The sequence below is a fragment of the Stegostoma tigrinum genome, chromosome 1 (genome assembly GCF_030684315.1).
Source record: "Stegostoma tigrinum isolate sSteTig4 chromosome 1, sSteTig4.hap1, whole genome shotgun sequence".
NCBI classification, from domain to species: Eukaryota; Metazoa; Chordata; class Chondrichthyes; order Orectolobiformes; family Stegostomatidae; genus Stegostoma; species Stegostoma tigrinum.
This window is the reverse complement of record NC_081354.1, coordinates 71,625,426-71,639,712: the sequence shown is the minus strand read 5'-3', so window position 1 is coordinate 71,639,712 and position 14,287 is coordinate 71,625,426. Positions and strand designations below refer to the sequence as shown.

The 14,287-nt window shown below is 38.0% G+C and overlaps 1 long non-coding RNA gene across 2 annotated transcripts in view; it reads left to right on the top strand.

The window, feature by feature from the left end:
- Positions 1-14,287, top strand: part of LOC125448233 (uncharacterized) — a 148,651-nt gene that overhangs the window by 8,914 nt on the left and 125,450 nt on the right. The window contains exons 2-3 of one of the 2 annotated variants that reach the window (XR_007246675.2): positions 4,374-4,561; positions 7,334-8,103. This is a non-coding gene — a long non-coding RNA (uncharacterized LOC125448233). Of the gene's footprint in view, positions 1-4,373; positions 4,562-7,333; positions 8,104-14,287 lie in introns of those variants that run through there. The other variant, XR_009446697.1, reaches the window with a different exon arrangement.

Below are 14,287 nucleotides of genomic sequence, written 5' to 3'. Positions count from 1 at the left end.
GTACTCATCAGATATATGCACATTTTCCAGCTGGTTCCCATTGCACAGGGGTTGACTCAAAAACCTTTTCTAATTTTGCTTCTGCACTAACACTAATGTTGTTAGAGTTATCTTAATCAACCTGTTATGACGCCTTCCAGGGCAGAAGTGATTGAACCCAGGCCTCCAGACCTGGAGATAGGGAGGATACTACAACTGTGCCACCAGACCCTTGAAATGATGTTGTATCAAGTTTGTAAAATCCCACAACTAAGATAAATGAGCTCACCACTGACCCAGAATGAACTTAGAACTTACCTCACATGTATGGATTAGTATTTACTTACATATCCACAGGAGAGTCCTTCAGTTTTGCTCATCGATGCAGTGATAGTGGGACAAATAATGGCCACTGTGTATATGGATAACCTAGTGCAACATATAAAGGCATATTTGGTGCAAAACAGATATGGAGCTCTCCCCAGCCGTTTTTTCCTTTGTTGAGAAACCCAGTTTCCTTCATTGCCTCCCCTTGTATACTGGTTAATTTAACATGCCGAGATGATGAAGGGAGCAACATAAATGCAAGTCTTTCTTTATCTGCAGCCAATCCCTTATATCACATAACAGGTAATTAGTCAAGCTACCATTTCTTGAATTGATCTGAAAATAACTCAAATTAATTGGTGAACTCGCACAAGTCAGGTGATGATGGACCTTCCAACTAACTCAGAACATCGCCTTCAATCAACTGTTTGCATCTTCACAACCCAGTTTGAAATTGACTGACCTTGATTTTATTTTGCTGGAGACAAAAAAAATTAAACTTTTAAGTGCTTGTTGTTTATTAGCAGCACTGCCTATACCTCTCTGCCCTGGCTTCTCCAAGTAACAAACAGAGTGCAATGCCAGGAAGAAAAGACGACTTCTCATGCATTATTTCAAGAAACAGCTTTTGAGGAAGCATGTACCTGAATGGGAACAAAAACCAAAGTTGCTGGAAAAGCTCAGCAGGTCTGGCAGCATAGGTGAAAGAAAAAAACAGAGTTAACATTTTCAGGTCCGGTGACCCTTCCTTAGAACAGAGGAGCGATATTGATTTGTTTTTGTTCCTGATTTACAACATCCACAGTTCTTTTGGTTTTTATTTTGGATCTGAGTAGGATTCACTTTTTGACATGAATCAGATCTTCCTTGGGTTTGCTCAAGTAAAAGTATTACTTTCAAGATGTGGAAAGACTGTAAATTCCTCACTGTAATACTTTCATTTCCAGGTATGGCTCATCTTAAGTGTTAGGCAATTAGAAATTAAAGCAATATGGATTTGTCCTTTTTATTATTTTTGTGTGTAATTGATTTGCATGTAATTGTACAAAGTGAAATTCCTCCAATGTGGATTAATACTTGAGTGATAATGTCACCTGTTTTTTTGTGAATATAAAAGACCCAGAGTGTTTAGGAACCGGAATTTATTTAATCTGTATCGGACTACAGAAAGGTTTGATTATTGACCTGCAGACTGAGTCATCTACTGAGGAAGTCAAGCACAGTCAACGGGTAGGAGCTCTCTTGCAGAAAATAATCTTTCAGGACTTTGTAGGTTACATGGAATTCATTATTAAATTGCCCTATGCAATTAAACCTTTCGCTTTGCGCTGAGATAAAAAGAGACATGATGTGGCATGTTTACAGCACTGAAAAATAATCAGTCATGCACAGTATGGGGCACTTGTTAAAATCCAGACATCGGAACTCCTGACTTGCAGGCTGTTTTGCATATCATTGCCATTTTAGCAAGTTAATTGACTCATTATTCCAATTCATATTCGCAAGAGGAAAATGATTAAGAGAGGCAGACACGGAATCTCTAGACACGCTTGTATCGGAATTGTTTGTCCTGTAGGTTTACCCAAGCTATTAAAGCAGTCAGAAGCTTTTGCCTTCAGTCTTTTTGAATAGCAATATATACTGTAAAATTTGCTGATAATGATACAATCTCCAGGATTTCAGCAAAATCTGTTAGAAGTTTGCCACCAGTGAATTTCCCAATTAAGTAATCATTTCTCATTGGCATTCAATACATTTGAAGTCCGTTGAAGGTTAACGTATATTATCACAGACTATCATTCACTGAAACAATCAAAGGCCTTGATCCAGTTCTTCAACATAATCTCGATCATAGTAATTTATCAATTTTAATGCGTAAACTGGTTTCACTTCAGAAATTTGTTGTCTAAATCTACTTGAATACCTTTTCCTCTGGTTCATACTTTTATTTACTGTACTGAAAATGCAATTAAATAGCAGAACTGAATATTTGCATAAATTATTTTTGCATTTAAAGCAAGTGCATATCACAAAATGTGATTAAACAAAAAAGCAAAAATAATTAAGGTAGCCAATGGAAAATAATCCTGTTTACTGACACAATTTTAATGCATGATAAGTGTTATCATGTCATCTGTGATGCTGCACTAGTGGATATTTATAATACAGCCAACTTTACAACAAGATAAAATATTGTACCGATAGTTAGAATGCCTTGATGAGATGATTCTGTATCATCAACACAGTACATCAAACCCAGATAGGAGACTGCGGGATATCATCCTCAATAAAGTTCATAGTGCACATATATCTCAACAGCAACAACTTGCATTTACATCCACAAATAATTTATTTGTGGGTTTTCTCATTCTTCCCCTAACAATTGCAGAACATAGACAGAAAATAAGACCTAGGAACAGAAATCGACCTTTTAGCCCATCGAATCTGCTCTGCCACTCAATGAGATTATACGATAATGCTCAACTCTACTTTCCTGCCTTTTTGCCATAATCCATAGAGTCATACAGCACTGAAACAGACCCATTGGTCCAATTTACCCCTGCCAACCCTTGATTCCCTTAATGATTAAAAGTCTCTCCATTTCAGCCTTGAATTTACTTAAGGGCTCAGTCTCTGCAGCCTTTGTGGAAAAGACCTCCACGGATTCCTTGCCATTTGAGAGAGAAATAGATTCTCTTTATCTCTATGCCCTCTAGACCTGGACACTCCCATAACAGGAACCAATCTTTCCACATCTACTCTGTCAAGCCCCTAAGAATTTAGTGTATTCCAATGAGGTCACCTCTCATTCTTCTAAACTCCGATGAATACAGGCCCAACCTACTAACATCTCTTCATAAGACAGTCCCTCCAAAGCCAGGGTCAGCAAAGTGTACTTTCTCTGGACTACCTCCAATGTCAGTCTATCTTTCCCTATCAGGAAACCACAACTCTTTACAGGTCTGCGGAGTGTTTTAGCAAGACTATTTTTATACACCACTGTCTTTGAAATAAAGGTCAACACTCCAATTGCCTTCTGCATTATGTGCTGAACTTGTGAATCTGGAAGTGTATGAGGAATACTTCTTAATTTACAGAGTTTGCACCAGACCCATGTGTGAATGTGGAGAAAATCTGTGAAAATTCTGTTTGCTTAACTTTATAAATATTCCAGCATCCCCAACAAGGAAGGGAAAAGGGGAAGGTAACAGAGGTAGAAATGAGCTAGGAGAGGCAAACAAAAGCATGGTCAATAGCTTTCAAAAAAGATTTGAACAGCTGTGGGAGACCTAATAAAGTGACAGGGGTTCAGGGACAGAGTTCAGAGCATACAGTCTTGACGACAGGAGGCTCTACTGATGAAGGTGGAGTAGAGGACGAAATTCACAAAGAGTCAGTGGATCAGAGAGCAAACAGTTGCAAATAGAACTACAGGAGGTCAATAAGCACAGGGAGGAATGAAGCTTGGAGGACATTATTGGGCCTATTGCATTTTTAATTGAATATAGCAATTTTTGAAACATTTTTTAATTTTCTTGTGTCAGTCTATAGATTTATTGAGTTAACATTATGACTTCTCATGTACAGTTTCAAATTCAGAATTACCATGATGTTAGTCCAGTACCAGAACCATTAAATTGCCATAATATTCAAATCAATTTTCAAGATGAATAAAATTCATAAGCACTTTTTGTTTTTATTCATTCATTCTTGGGATCTTGGAATATGAACCTCACTGGCAAGGTCAGTCAGCATTTCTGGCTTAGTCCTAATAGCCAAAGAGATGTTGCTTGTGAGCTTCCTCTTGAACTTCTGCAGTCCATTGTTGTAGGTACAGCACAGCCCTGATCAGGACAGGTTTCTAGGATTTTAACCCAGTAATAGTGAAGGGATGGCACTAGCATTTAAAAATCAGAATGGTGTGTGACTTGGAGGGAAACTTGCTGATGTTGGTGTTCTCATGCATTTGGCTACTAGAGGCCACTGGTTTCAAAGATATTGTTGAAGACAAATACGGTATCCAATCATTGACCTAGTCATTGACTTGAAACATTTTCTCTCAACAGATCTTTTGAACACTCCTTGCGCTTGATGTTTCAATGTCATACATCTAATATTGGCAGAACGTTGCTTTAATGGAATCAAACCCTTGTCCGGCCCTGTGGTGAAATTGTTTGGTGACTGTCAATACTGTTGGTTGCGAAAACACTGCTTCCAAACCAGTCAGGACTGGCTGAAGGCCACCACTCAAAAGGTAAGCTAAATCAACATTCCTTAGCTGAATGTGCAGTTGGGAAAAAGGATGATGCTTTGGTCTCTCCTTGGGAGTCAGCTACTTGAGACACATGAATACTTGAGATGGGTACTGAATGTTAGCTGAGTCAGCGAAGCCCACAATTCACAAAAAAATGTTAAAGATATATAATTTCATGCATTATCCAAATCCTAGGCCAGTAAGGAACTGGACAAGGTGGATGCAGAAATGTTATTTGCCCTCGTGGGAGAGTCTAGAATCAGAATAGATAATCTCAGATTTAAGGAGTTGCACATTTAAGACAGAGAAGAGGAGTATTTTTGTTTCTCTCAGACATTAGTTAATCTGTGGCATTCTTTATTGCAGAGGGTTGTTGAGGTTTGGTCATTAAGCACATTAAAGGCTAGGTTAGATTTGTAATCAGTAAGGGTTATGTGAAAAAGGCAAGAAAGTGGAGTTGAGGACTATCAGATCAGCCATGATCCCATTGAATGGCGAAGCAGGCTCAATGGGTTGAATGCCCAACTTTAGCTCCTATGTCTTACAGTTTTATGATATTCCACCATTCACTAATTTTCTTGTCTTTAGTAACATTGTGTCTTGGTATACTCTATTCATAAAAGAGAAGATAAATCAAATTTGATGAATTATCAGTCTTTATCTGTACATCAGCTCCAAAAATGAGAACTTAATGCCAGATCAGATATGAGTTTAAAACAAAAACAGAAATTGCTGGAGAAACTTAGCATCTGTGGGCAGAAAATTGAGTCAACATTTCGGAACAAGTGACCCTTCATCAGAACTTGTAGTATTTAAGAAGAGGTGGTACATATGCTGAAGACAGGGAGTGGGGATAAAGGAGTAAGTGATAGGTGGAGGGATGGAGACAAGAGGGAGAGAAAGGCAGGCAGACAAAGTGTTGGATAATGGTAAACTGGGGAGAAAGAAAATCTGCGAAGTGGGGACCATAAGAGGTGAAAATGGGTTAGCTGTGCTGAAAGCAGCCCATGTGATCATAAGGCCTGGAGTGTCGGGGTTGAAGAAAGGACAGAGGAGAAGGTGCTCAGGCCCTAAAATTATTGAACTTGATATTTTCCTCTTAAAAACAGCAGGGTTCCCAAATGGAAAAATGAAGTGTTGTTCTTCCAGCTTGTGCTAAGCTTAGCTGGAGCTCTATTGTAAGCCTGAGACAGAGATGTTGGCCAGTGAGATGTTAAATTAGATGCCCTGGACATCAAAGGATCATTCGATGAAGTAATATCAAAGTGTTTCAGTGAAACTGTAATCAAAGGGGCTCAGTAAGAAATGTTTACAGTGCTTGAAGATATCACACAATCACAGAATTATTATAGTACCCCTTTCAGCCATCATGTCTGCACTGGTTCTATGAACAGTTCAACTGAGTGTCAATCTCTTGCCTTTTCCTAGTAACTCTGCATGTTCTTCCCATTTAAAAATCATCCAACACCTCACCTGAACTTGCAAACAGACAAAAAGGAAGATATGAGTTGTTGGGGGCACCATGTTGCACTTCCTGAGGATTACCATGAGGTCTTCAGGGACATATCCTTAGCTTAACAATCCACAACTGCTTTATAATGACTTTTCTTTCATCATAAAGTAAGGAATGAAACTATTTCCTTAAAAGTTTACCTTTTCTGAATCATTTCACAACTTCTTTTCATCATGAAGCAGCCCATACCACTTTGCAGAAGGATCTGAATAATAATGTGGTTTATGGACTGGCAGCAATCATTATATTCAATATTTAACTTTTGCTTCTGTGCTCTTTGGTCTTATGAGCTGTTGTTCCTAATGAAGGTTACTACCACCTTCATCTATGTGTTGGAGACTTCATGGTCTGCTTAGGTCTACTTCTTCATCTAATTGGAAGTATCTTTTGTGATTAAGAAGGTTTAATTTATTGCATTTTAGTGACTGGAAAATAATATAATACTCTTGAGTATTCACAGATGTGTAGGACATCATCATGGGTGCTGGTGCTTACAATTGATTCCTGGCTGTTATGGAGGAGCTCCCACATTTTTCCTAGCCTGAAGAAAGTCTCCCCCTTTAGACCAAGTCTGTTTAGATTTTCAATCTGTACAATATTATCGCTTTAATTACTGGCATCAAGATATCTCTGGTTCGATGACCTCAGTTTATTATTTCCTTCATGGTTTTTTTCCCTTTCATTTCTGTAAACATGTCACGTGTTGCCCACTCATTATGGCAATGTCATTCAATCTGAGCTGTAAATAATTTTTTTGATTTTCTAGCCTGGATTACTGCACCATTTTAAAGTTACCCTTAGCTAACTGGGGATTTTAAGCTTTACTCATGCAGGTTCCCATGTCTATCCACGTACTCCTGAACTCTTACTTGGGACCATTCCCACAGATCACCACCTCGTGGCTCACCCTGGAAGATCGAACGAGCAGTCAAATAAAATATACGCCACTCCCACTATGTTGTAAGGGAATGCTGGCTGTCTGTGATGAAGGTTACTGCCACCATCTTCTTTCGGTATTTGAAACTGCGCAGCCTGCTTTGTCCAGTCCGGTAGAGGCAAACCACTTCTGGTCTAACTGTGAGAGTCACTTGTAGTTAAGAAAAAATAGTAAATTGTATTGTTAACAACTAGTTATGGGTTACATTGATACAATAGACATCATTACTCATTCGTGATGCTAAGCTATTCTGTTCACAAGTCCATGTGACTTCGTCACAGTAGTTGGTGCTTATAACACTGCTTTTTATTAACTCTTTCAGAGCTATACACAACGGTTGCTAGAACAAATGCTGAAACCCTCTCAACAATATTGTGAGAATAACATCGCTGCATTTACTACAGCCATTAAGGATAATAGTGATTTAATACACATTAAATGCAACTTTATCAACATTGTCATGCCCGAGGGCAACAGGAGAAACCTCACCATGGGCAGAATTTTCTAAAACCCTGCTCTATTAGTAAAACCTTGAGAGCAGCAGACAGCCTTTGGAGAGTCACATTTGATGGACTGAGAGAGAAATTGACTATGTAACATGAATTAGTAAATGTCAGAACATTAATTCATAATAATATTTAGCTTTTTTTCTTGTTTTATAGGATAAGTTGTCAAAAATTATTCTCCCAGTTAGTATTTATGTTTTTACCAGCAGCACATATCAGCAGATTTCCTCAATGACCCAATATGACAAGATCTAGGTTTTGGCATTTGTAATATCAGAATTTTGCCTCAGATATGTATGTGTAATTCAGCCCAATTAGTCGCTTTATGTTTAACTAAGCTCCAGTGATTATAGATGTTTTGGGTAAAACAGGAGAATATTACAATTCTTCCCAAAATGGGACATCAGAAACAATAGTTCTTGCAAAATTTAGAAGAGCCAAATATACAAATACAAATCCAAAACTTAGTGTAAATCTAAACCCAAGGTGTGGCATAGTGGTTCAGTGTTAGCATTGCAGCCTCATAGTGCCAGGGACCCAGGTTCAGTTCCACCCTTGGGTAACTACCTGTGTGAAGTTTACACATTCCCTCCATGTCTACAGGGGGTGGGGGGGGGGGGGGGGGTGAGGGGTGTTGGTTTCTACTTGATTCTCCAGTGTCCTCCCATAGTACAATAATGTGCAATTTAGGTGGATTGGCCATGCTAAATTTCCCAAGGATTTGCAGGCCAGGTTGATTAGCCATGGGAAATGCAGGGTTACAGGGAAAAGTTGAAGTGGGTGGGATGTTGTTTAGAGGGCTGGTATGGACTTGATGGGCTGAAAGGCCTTCTTTCGCATAGGGATTGTATGAAGTAATGTAACAGAAAACACAGCTCTTGAATACATGCAATATATTTTCATTTCTTTGCCAGAAATTCTATTCGAATTTCGGTTTTGAATGGAAGACAAACAGTATCAGTGGAAGAATGTAGGGAAAATTGTCCTCAAAATTGCAAAAATCTTTGTGTCAGTTGTCGAAATTATTCTATTTTCTTCCCATTTCTGATGATAATAATTTACCCAATGGCTAATTTCACCTTTGTTCACAGATACTGATGTGGAACTAACTGAATATGTAGCACCTAATGATCTGAATGGTCTCCCTCTACACATCCTCCTCTTTCATTTATGTCGGTTCAGAGAAATGCCATTGGGTAAATTATTACTGTTCGAAATGGGAACAAAATACAATAATTGAGAACAACTGGTGCAAAAATTATTTGCAATTTCAAGCACTGTTTTACTTCCATTTCTTCAATGATATTATTTTTCTCTTCCATTCAAAACAGTTGTTTGATACAGCTGAGCAGTATTAGTGCCCAGGACAGTAATCAACCTGAAGGAGAGCAGTCCTTGAAGCAGTTAATTGTGGAACACTTCTTGAAAGGGAATTTCAGGGTGTGATTAACAGAAGTGAAGAATTGAAATCTGTTGTAAAATTGAATGCTAGTTGATGACCCATTGTGTCATTGACAACTGGGAGAGTGCTAAGAAATTTGAGGGATCTGTCTTGATGGTATTGGCTATTTGATGTGTGTTGTGGGGTGTTTGATCACAACATATTCCCCTGCTTACTATATGTTTACTCTGGTGTTATGAATAAGTTATACATTATTATAGATCACGTTAATGTTCTAACTTTTCAAAACTGTGGGATATTGTGGCCTTAGTCTCTTAGTAAGCCACCTGGGACTCAATTCTGCCTATTTAAAAAAAGATGACTGGTCCCTAACAACATTATGACATAATGTAACAAAGTCTGGTTCTGGATCAAAACACTAGGAACGTACAATTTGGATAAGGCCCACTGTTCTGTACAGCACATCCGTACAACATCTTGTTCAGAATAGATGAAGAAAACTGAAGAAAGGTTGGAGAGTAGCTGCTGTCTGTCATTTCTGTGTTCGTTGTTAATATCTTGCCTTTTCCACTCAACACTTCAACAGATATCCAGTTCCATCAATTTGAAAAGACTCCTGCTCATGAACTTCCGGTTCCTCTATCTGTCATTTTAGAGCCTCTCTCAGTGAGAATGCTGTACTTGTGAGCATCACTGGCAATGCTAGCATTTATTGCCAACCTCAACTGTCCTGGGAATGGTAGTGTTGCCTGTGGGCAGAGGCAACCTTAAGGTCAGAGCAACAGTATGCACAAAAGAGAACCTCAGTGAGCCAAATCAAAGCTTCCTGGGTTCCAGAGTGAATCCCATGCATCTGTCAGTGGAAAAAACCAGGTGAATATACAATTGATCCCCATGTCCAGAGGTAGTAGCTACGTCTTTGAGAAACCTGTTTTGTGAGGCTGCACTTTAAACTTTAAATTTGCAATCCGGCTGTATGATTGGATGGGTTACCAATCTCTAGCATTGCCTAAAAAATCCTTGTGGCAGTGCAAACAGTTGAAGAGGAGCTTCCTGCCTCAGAGTTCCTCACATAAACCATCGTTGTTTGAAAGCTACGAAAAAGATCCAGTGTGAGCTGAGAAGATACAGGACGACATTTTGATGAATTAAAGTATAATATGCAGCCTAAATTGTTTTTAAGAGGTGCATTCATTGCTGACAACACTCTTCAAGATTGTTGCAGGTAATTAATCTAATGCCAAAGTAATTTTGAGTTGTCTTAATCACTAACAAATGTACACCCTCTCATACTTTATGGGCTTGAGTTTCATAATAAATCAAGTTATCCAACATCAGCTTATTATGAATACAAATTCAATTTGTTCCATGAAGTTTAATATAAAACCCACTACTGCAATGTCTTTGAGCCAATGGCTTCTACTGGTTCAAAATACTTGACACAATACACAGTGAATGCTTCAACCCATTTATTACCGGATTTTGCTTGTGTGTGTGTGTGTTATCTATCTATCGATCTATTCATTTATTTATTTGGAAGGGTAAAACTGAGCTTGGTGAATGAAATTAAAATTTTCTCTTGAATCGCAGCCTGTTTTATACTGCACCCCATTTCTCAATTCAGATGGCGATCACTAGAGTTTGGGCGAATGACATCAAAAATATCAATTATAAGAGCAAGGGTTTTACATTCTGTGGCTTTCCCATATGAGGCACTGAGCATATGAGACACGGTTATAGCTCACAAACGGAACTTGCTTGCTCTTTTATTTTCTGGAGGAATTCTCACAATAATAAGTTCGCCAATAGGTTCAATCAGCAGACGAATCTGAACATTCATCACTCCAATCCATGGCCATCTGCGAGCTAGTGATGCTATTGCAAGGCCATCAAATGATCTCCAGATCATTTATGTTATCTTTAAAGTCAATTTTGAATGCTCAGGAAATTTTAACCTTGCTTTTATAAGTGTCAAATTTCACGTGTTGACAGCAGGTCGGCTATTTAATGATTTCTTCTTGAAAGGAAACATTACTTGTAGCAAAAAAAAAAGAAAATTCAAAGTGCTGAAATAGTTAACAGCATTCATTAGCATTTTGCAATAATTAGGATTGTCCTCAATCAACGTTCTTCATATGTTTTATAACTTTTAGATATTTAGCAATAAATATCATAAGTATTTGACTCAGGTAGTTTGAAATGGTGGGAAGTATGATAACAGAAAGCAATTGTGTTTTAGGGTTTGTGTTATGGCTCATGATACACATGATATCATCACTATATCATAGTATGTGACCTGAGTGTAGAAAGGCCTCATAGTCCACCGTACCCCAGGTTACTTGAAGCATGGCGTACTATCTAATATAGCTCCTCTGTTGTAAAATAATAGCTCAATGCTAGACCATGCACTTATGTATTCAAAGAATGTCATGTTTGTATATTCTAATTAGTTGCAAAAAATGACTATTGGAGTCTCAATATCGGAGTATCCATGCCTGGTTTCTTTGTTATAGGGGAGAAAATAAGCATTGTTTTATTGGGTAACAACCTGTTGGAGGCACACTCACACATTCATAGACTATTTACAAATGTCTCCGGTATCCTTGTGGCAATATTTTCAAAACTAATTGTCGACCTGCCACACAGCAACTTTGGAAAACAGAGAATTCAGATAAAGGGAGAGTTCCTCTCACTTAAACAGCATCGGTTTCTGTGAGTTCATGGCATTAACTATGATGAAAACAGAGCCAATTTATTTTTGATTAGTTATTTAAGTTATTTTATGACAAAATAAATATCGAAGGTTGTCTTGAAGATTGCATTCAAGTGGTTCTTTTCAAATTTGGTTAAATGTAGTTGAGAAGGCTTGATAACAGCAATTTGCTTAAATATGAATGTTTATTAAGTAATAATAATGATTATAGTGGTAACAATAAATGGAAGAGAAAAGTGAAAAAGCAACAAGTTTCACACCCCTCTGCCCATCAGGGACCCTTCGATCGATGGCTGATCTGGAGGCTTTAGTTCATTCCTAGCACCGTTCACGATTCTGAGCCGAGATGAAGTCCAGCAACTTGGAATGAAACTCTTTCTCTTTTATAGAGGGTAACAAACAGCCAGCACAAAGAAAATGGATACAGCAAACAAAACTACTGTCTAGTACAAATAACATAGCTACAGAAAAAAATCAAGCTGCTGGCGCCGTCTTCGGCCCATAAAGGGATGTTCACAAGCCCTCGTCCAAGGTCATACAGCTTGTGGAGTATCATCAATAATTTTAGCCCTTCAGCCCATCCCATACAACCTACTTGCTCATGTAGCTGTCAAATATCATCATTAACCTTTAGCCCTTCAGCCCATCCTACACATTCCACCCCGATGATATTTGACAGCACATGTTACAAATGCAGATGCAGAAGCAAATCAGCGAATGCCGTGCATAAACATATAATAAGAATATGTAAGCCACACTAGAAGATTAATGAAACAATGAAAATTGCGGGCATCAATAGAAAGAAAACAACAAAAGGGTGTATCATCAAATTAATAATTGCAGTGATCTTTGGGGATATCATCCGACAGGCCTTTTCACTCTGTCCACCATTACTTCTCCCAGAATCAGTACTCTTTCATTTCTTCAACAATTTAACATAATAACCAATCACACTTTATATTTTGCTTGTAATTCTTTCTTCATTAATTTCACTAATATTTCTTTCAATTATTTTAAAGTCAGTTTCACGATGGATTTTGTGTCAGTGTCATATTGCTTAAACTATGTTTTCATGCTCTTCCAAGCCATTCCTTTTGCCAAGTAGGTGCACGTGTCTGAGACCCGTTCTTCAGTGCCTGCTTTTTACCATCTCATGGTTGTCACCTCCAAGATAACATTCACTTTTGCACACTTATATCAGTATTCTGAGACCATGTTACACATCCTAGACTCCCACATGATTTTATCAAATGACCTGCGGGGTTTTACTCATTTCTCCACAATTGATCCCAATGGCTTGATCACCAAATCAGTCCTCTTAAAAGGAAAGACAAGGACACAAACATCACCACGAGAAAGCGATCAGTTTGGTACTCTCATCTAACATTCTTTTTCACTAAGATACATTTTAACCTTAATTGCTATTTTTACCCATTATTCTATTTTTTTTATTGTCTTCTAACTTGTGTCACCAACCCTAATTTCTTCTTCTCATCCAGTTTTGCAATTTAAATATCACCATCACATCTAATTCCAGAGAGTTGTTAGCCCGTGGAACATAATCTTATAATATTTTAAAACAGAAGTCAAACTTTTCTGTTTGTTTCAAGTGCTACATACTTTGCTCTTACTCTAAGATAACCTTTTTTTAAGTTACTTGGTGATTCATTCTAGATATTTGATATATCTCAATGTAAATTTGTCCACAGATCCAATATTCTACATATTCCCTTAAAGTCACTACTTTTTGTTTATTGAAACTATTGAGACTGTGTGCATGCACTTTATCGTTTCTCAGAATCTCTTTACATTTTCAGTAAGCTATCCTATTCAAATTTTTTGGAGTACCAGGGCATGTGAGTCTTAACATAGTTTTGTGTCATGATGTGCGTAAGTATACCCAGGCTCAGTGGTTTTGAGACTCCTGACACTCACTACAGCTAATGTATCCACAGTACTTCCCTAACATTGAAATGTGTCAATGATGAATGGCTTGATGGGTTGAGGGTGCCTTATCCATCACTGTATTGCAATGTTGAAATCCTGCAACCAGGTTCAGCTTTCAGTGTCTCCAATTTCTAATAAAAACAAACAAGTTCCATCCATTCCATGTCAAGCAGAATGAGTTAATTAGCGTTAATATACTACAGATTCAAAAAGAAGGGGGCGGGGCATAAACTCATGCTGGTAATTACATCACCCATCTCTCCTCCTCCTTGAATGAAGGAAAAGGCCACCCCTTTGTTAAATTTCCCTTTCTGAAACTCCTCTCACACAAGGAGTTGCATTTTCAACATTCCAAAGTCCCTACCATTTGGATATTAACAATGAGTCAGTCTTATCACCGAGAATTAAAGATTCACTCCTGTTAAAACAGTATCTGGAAGTTCAATCTGACCTGAAAATGAAATGCCAACCATGGAACGATAGAAATTTATAAAATAACGAGAGGTATAGGTAGAGTTGATGGTAATTGTCTTTTCCCAAAGATGGAGGATTTCAAGACTGGGGGAACATTTTTAAGGTAAAAGGAGAGAGATTTAAAAAAGACATAAGACAATTTTTTTTACACAGAATGTGTTTTGTTGTGGGATGAACTTCCTGAGGAATTGGTGGATGCAGGTATAATTACAACATTTGAAGGATATTTAGATG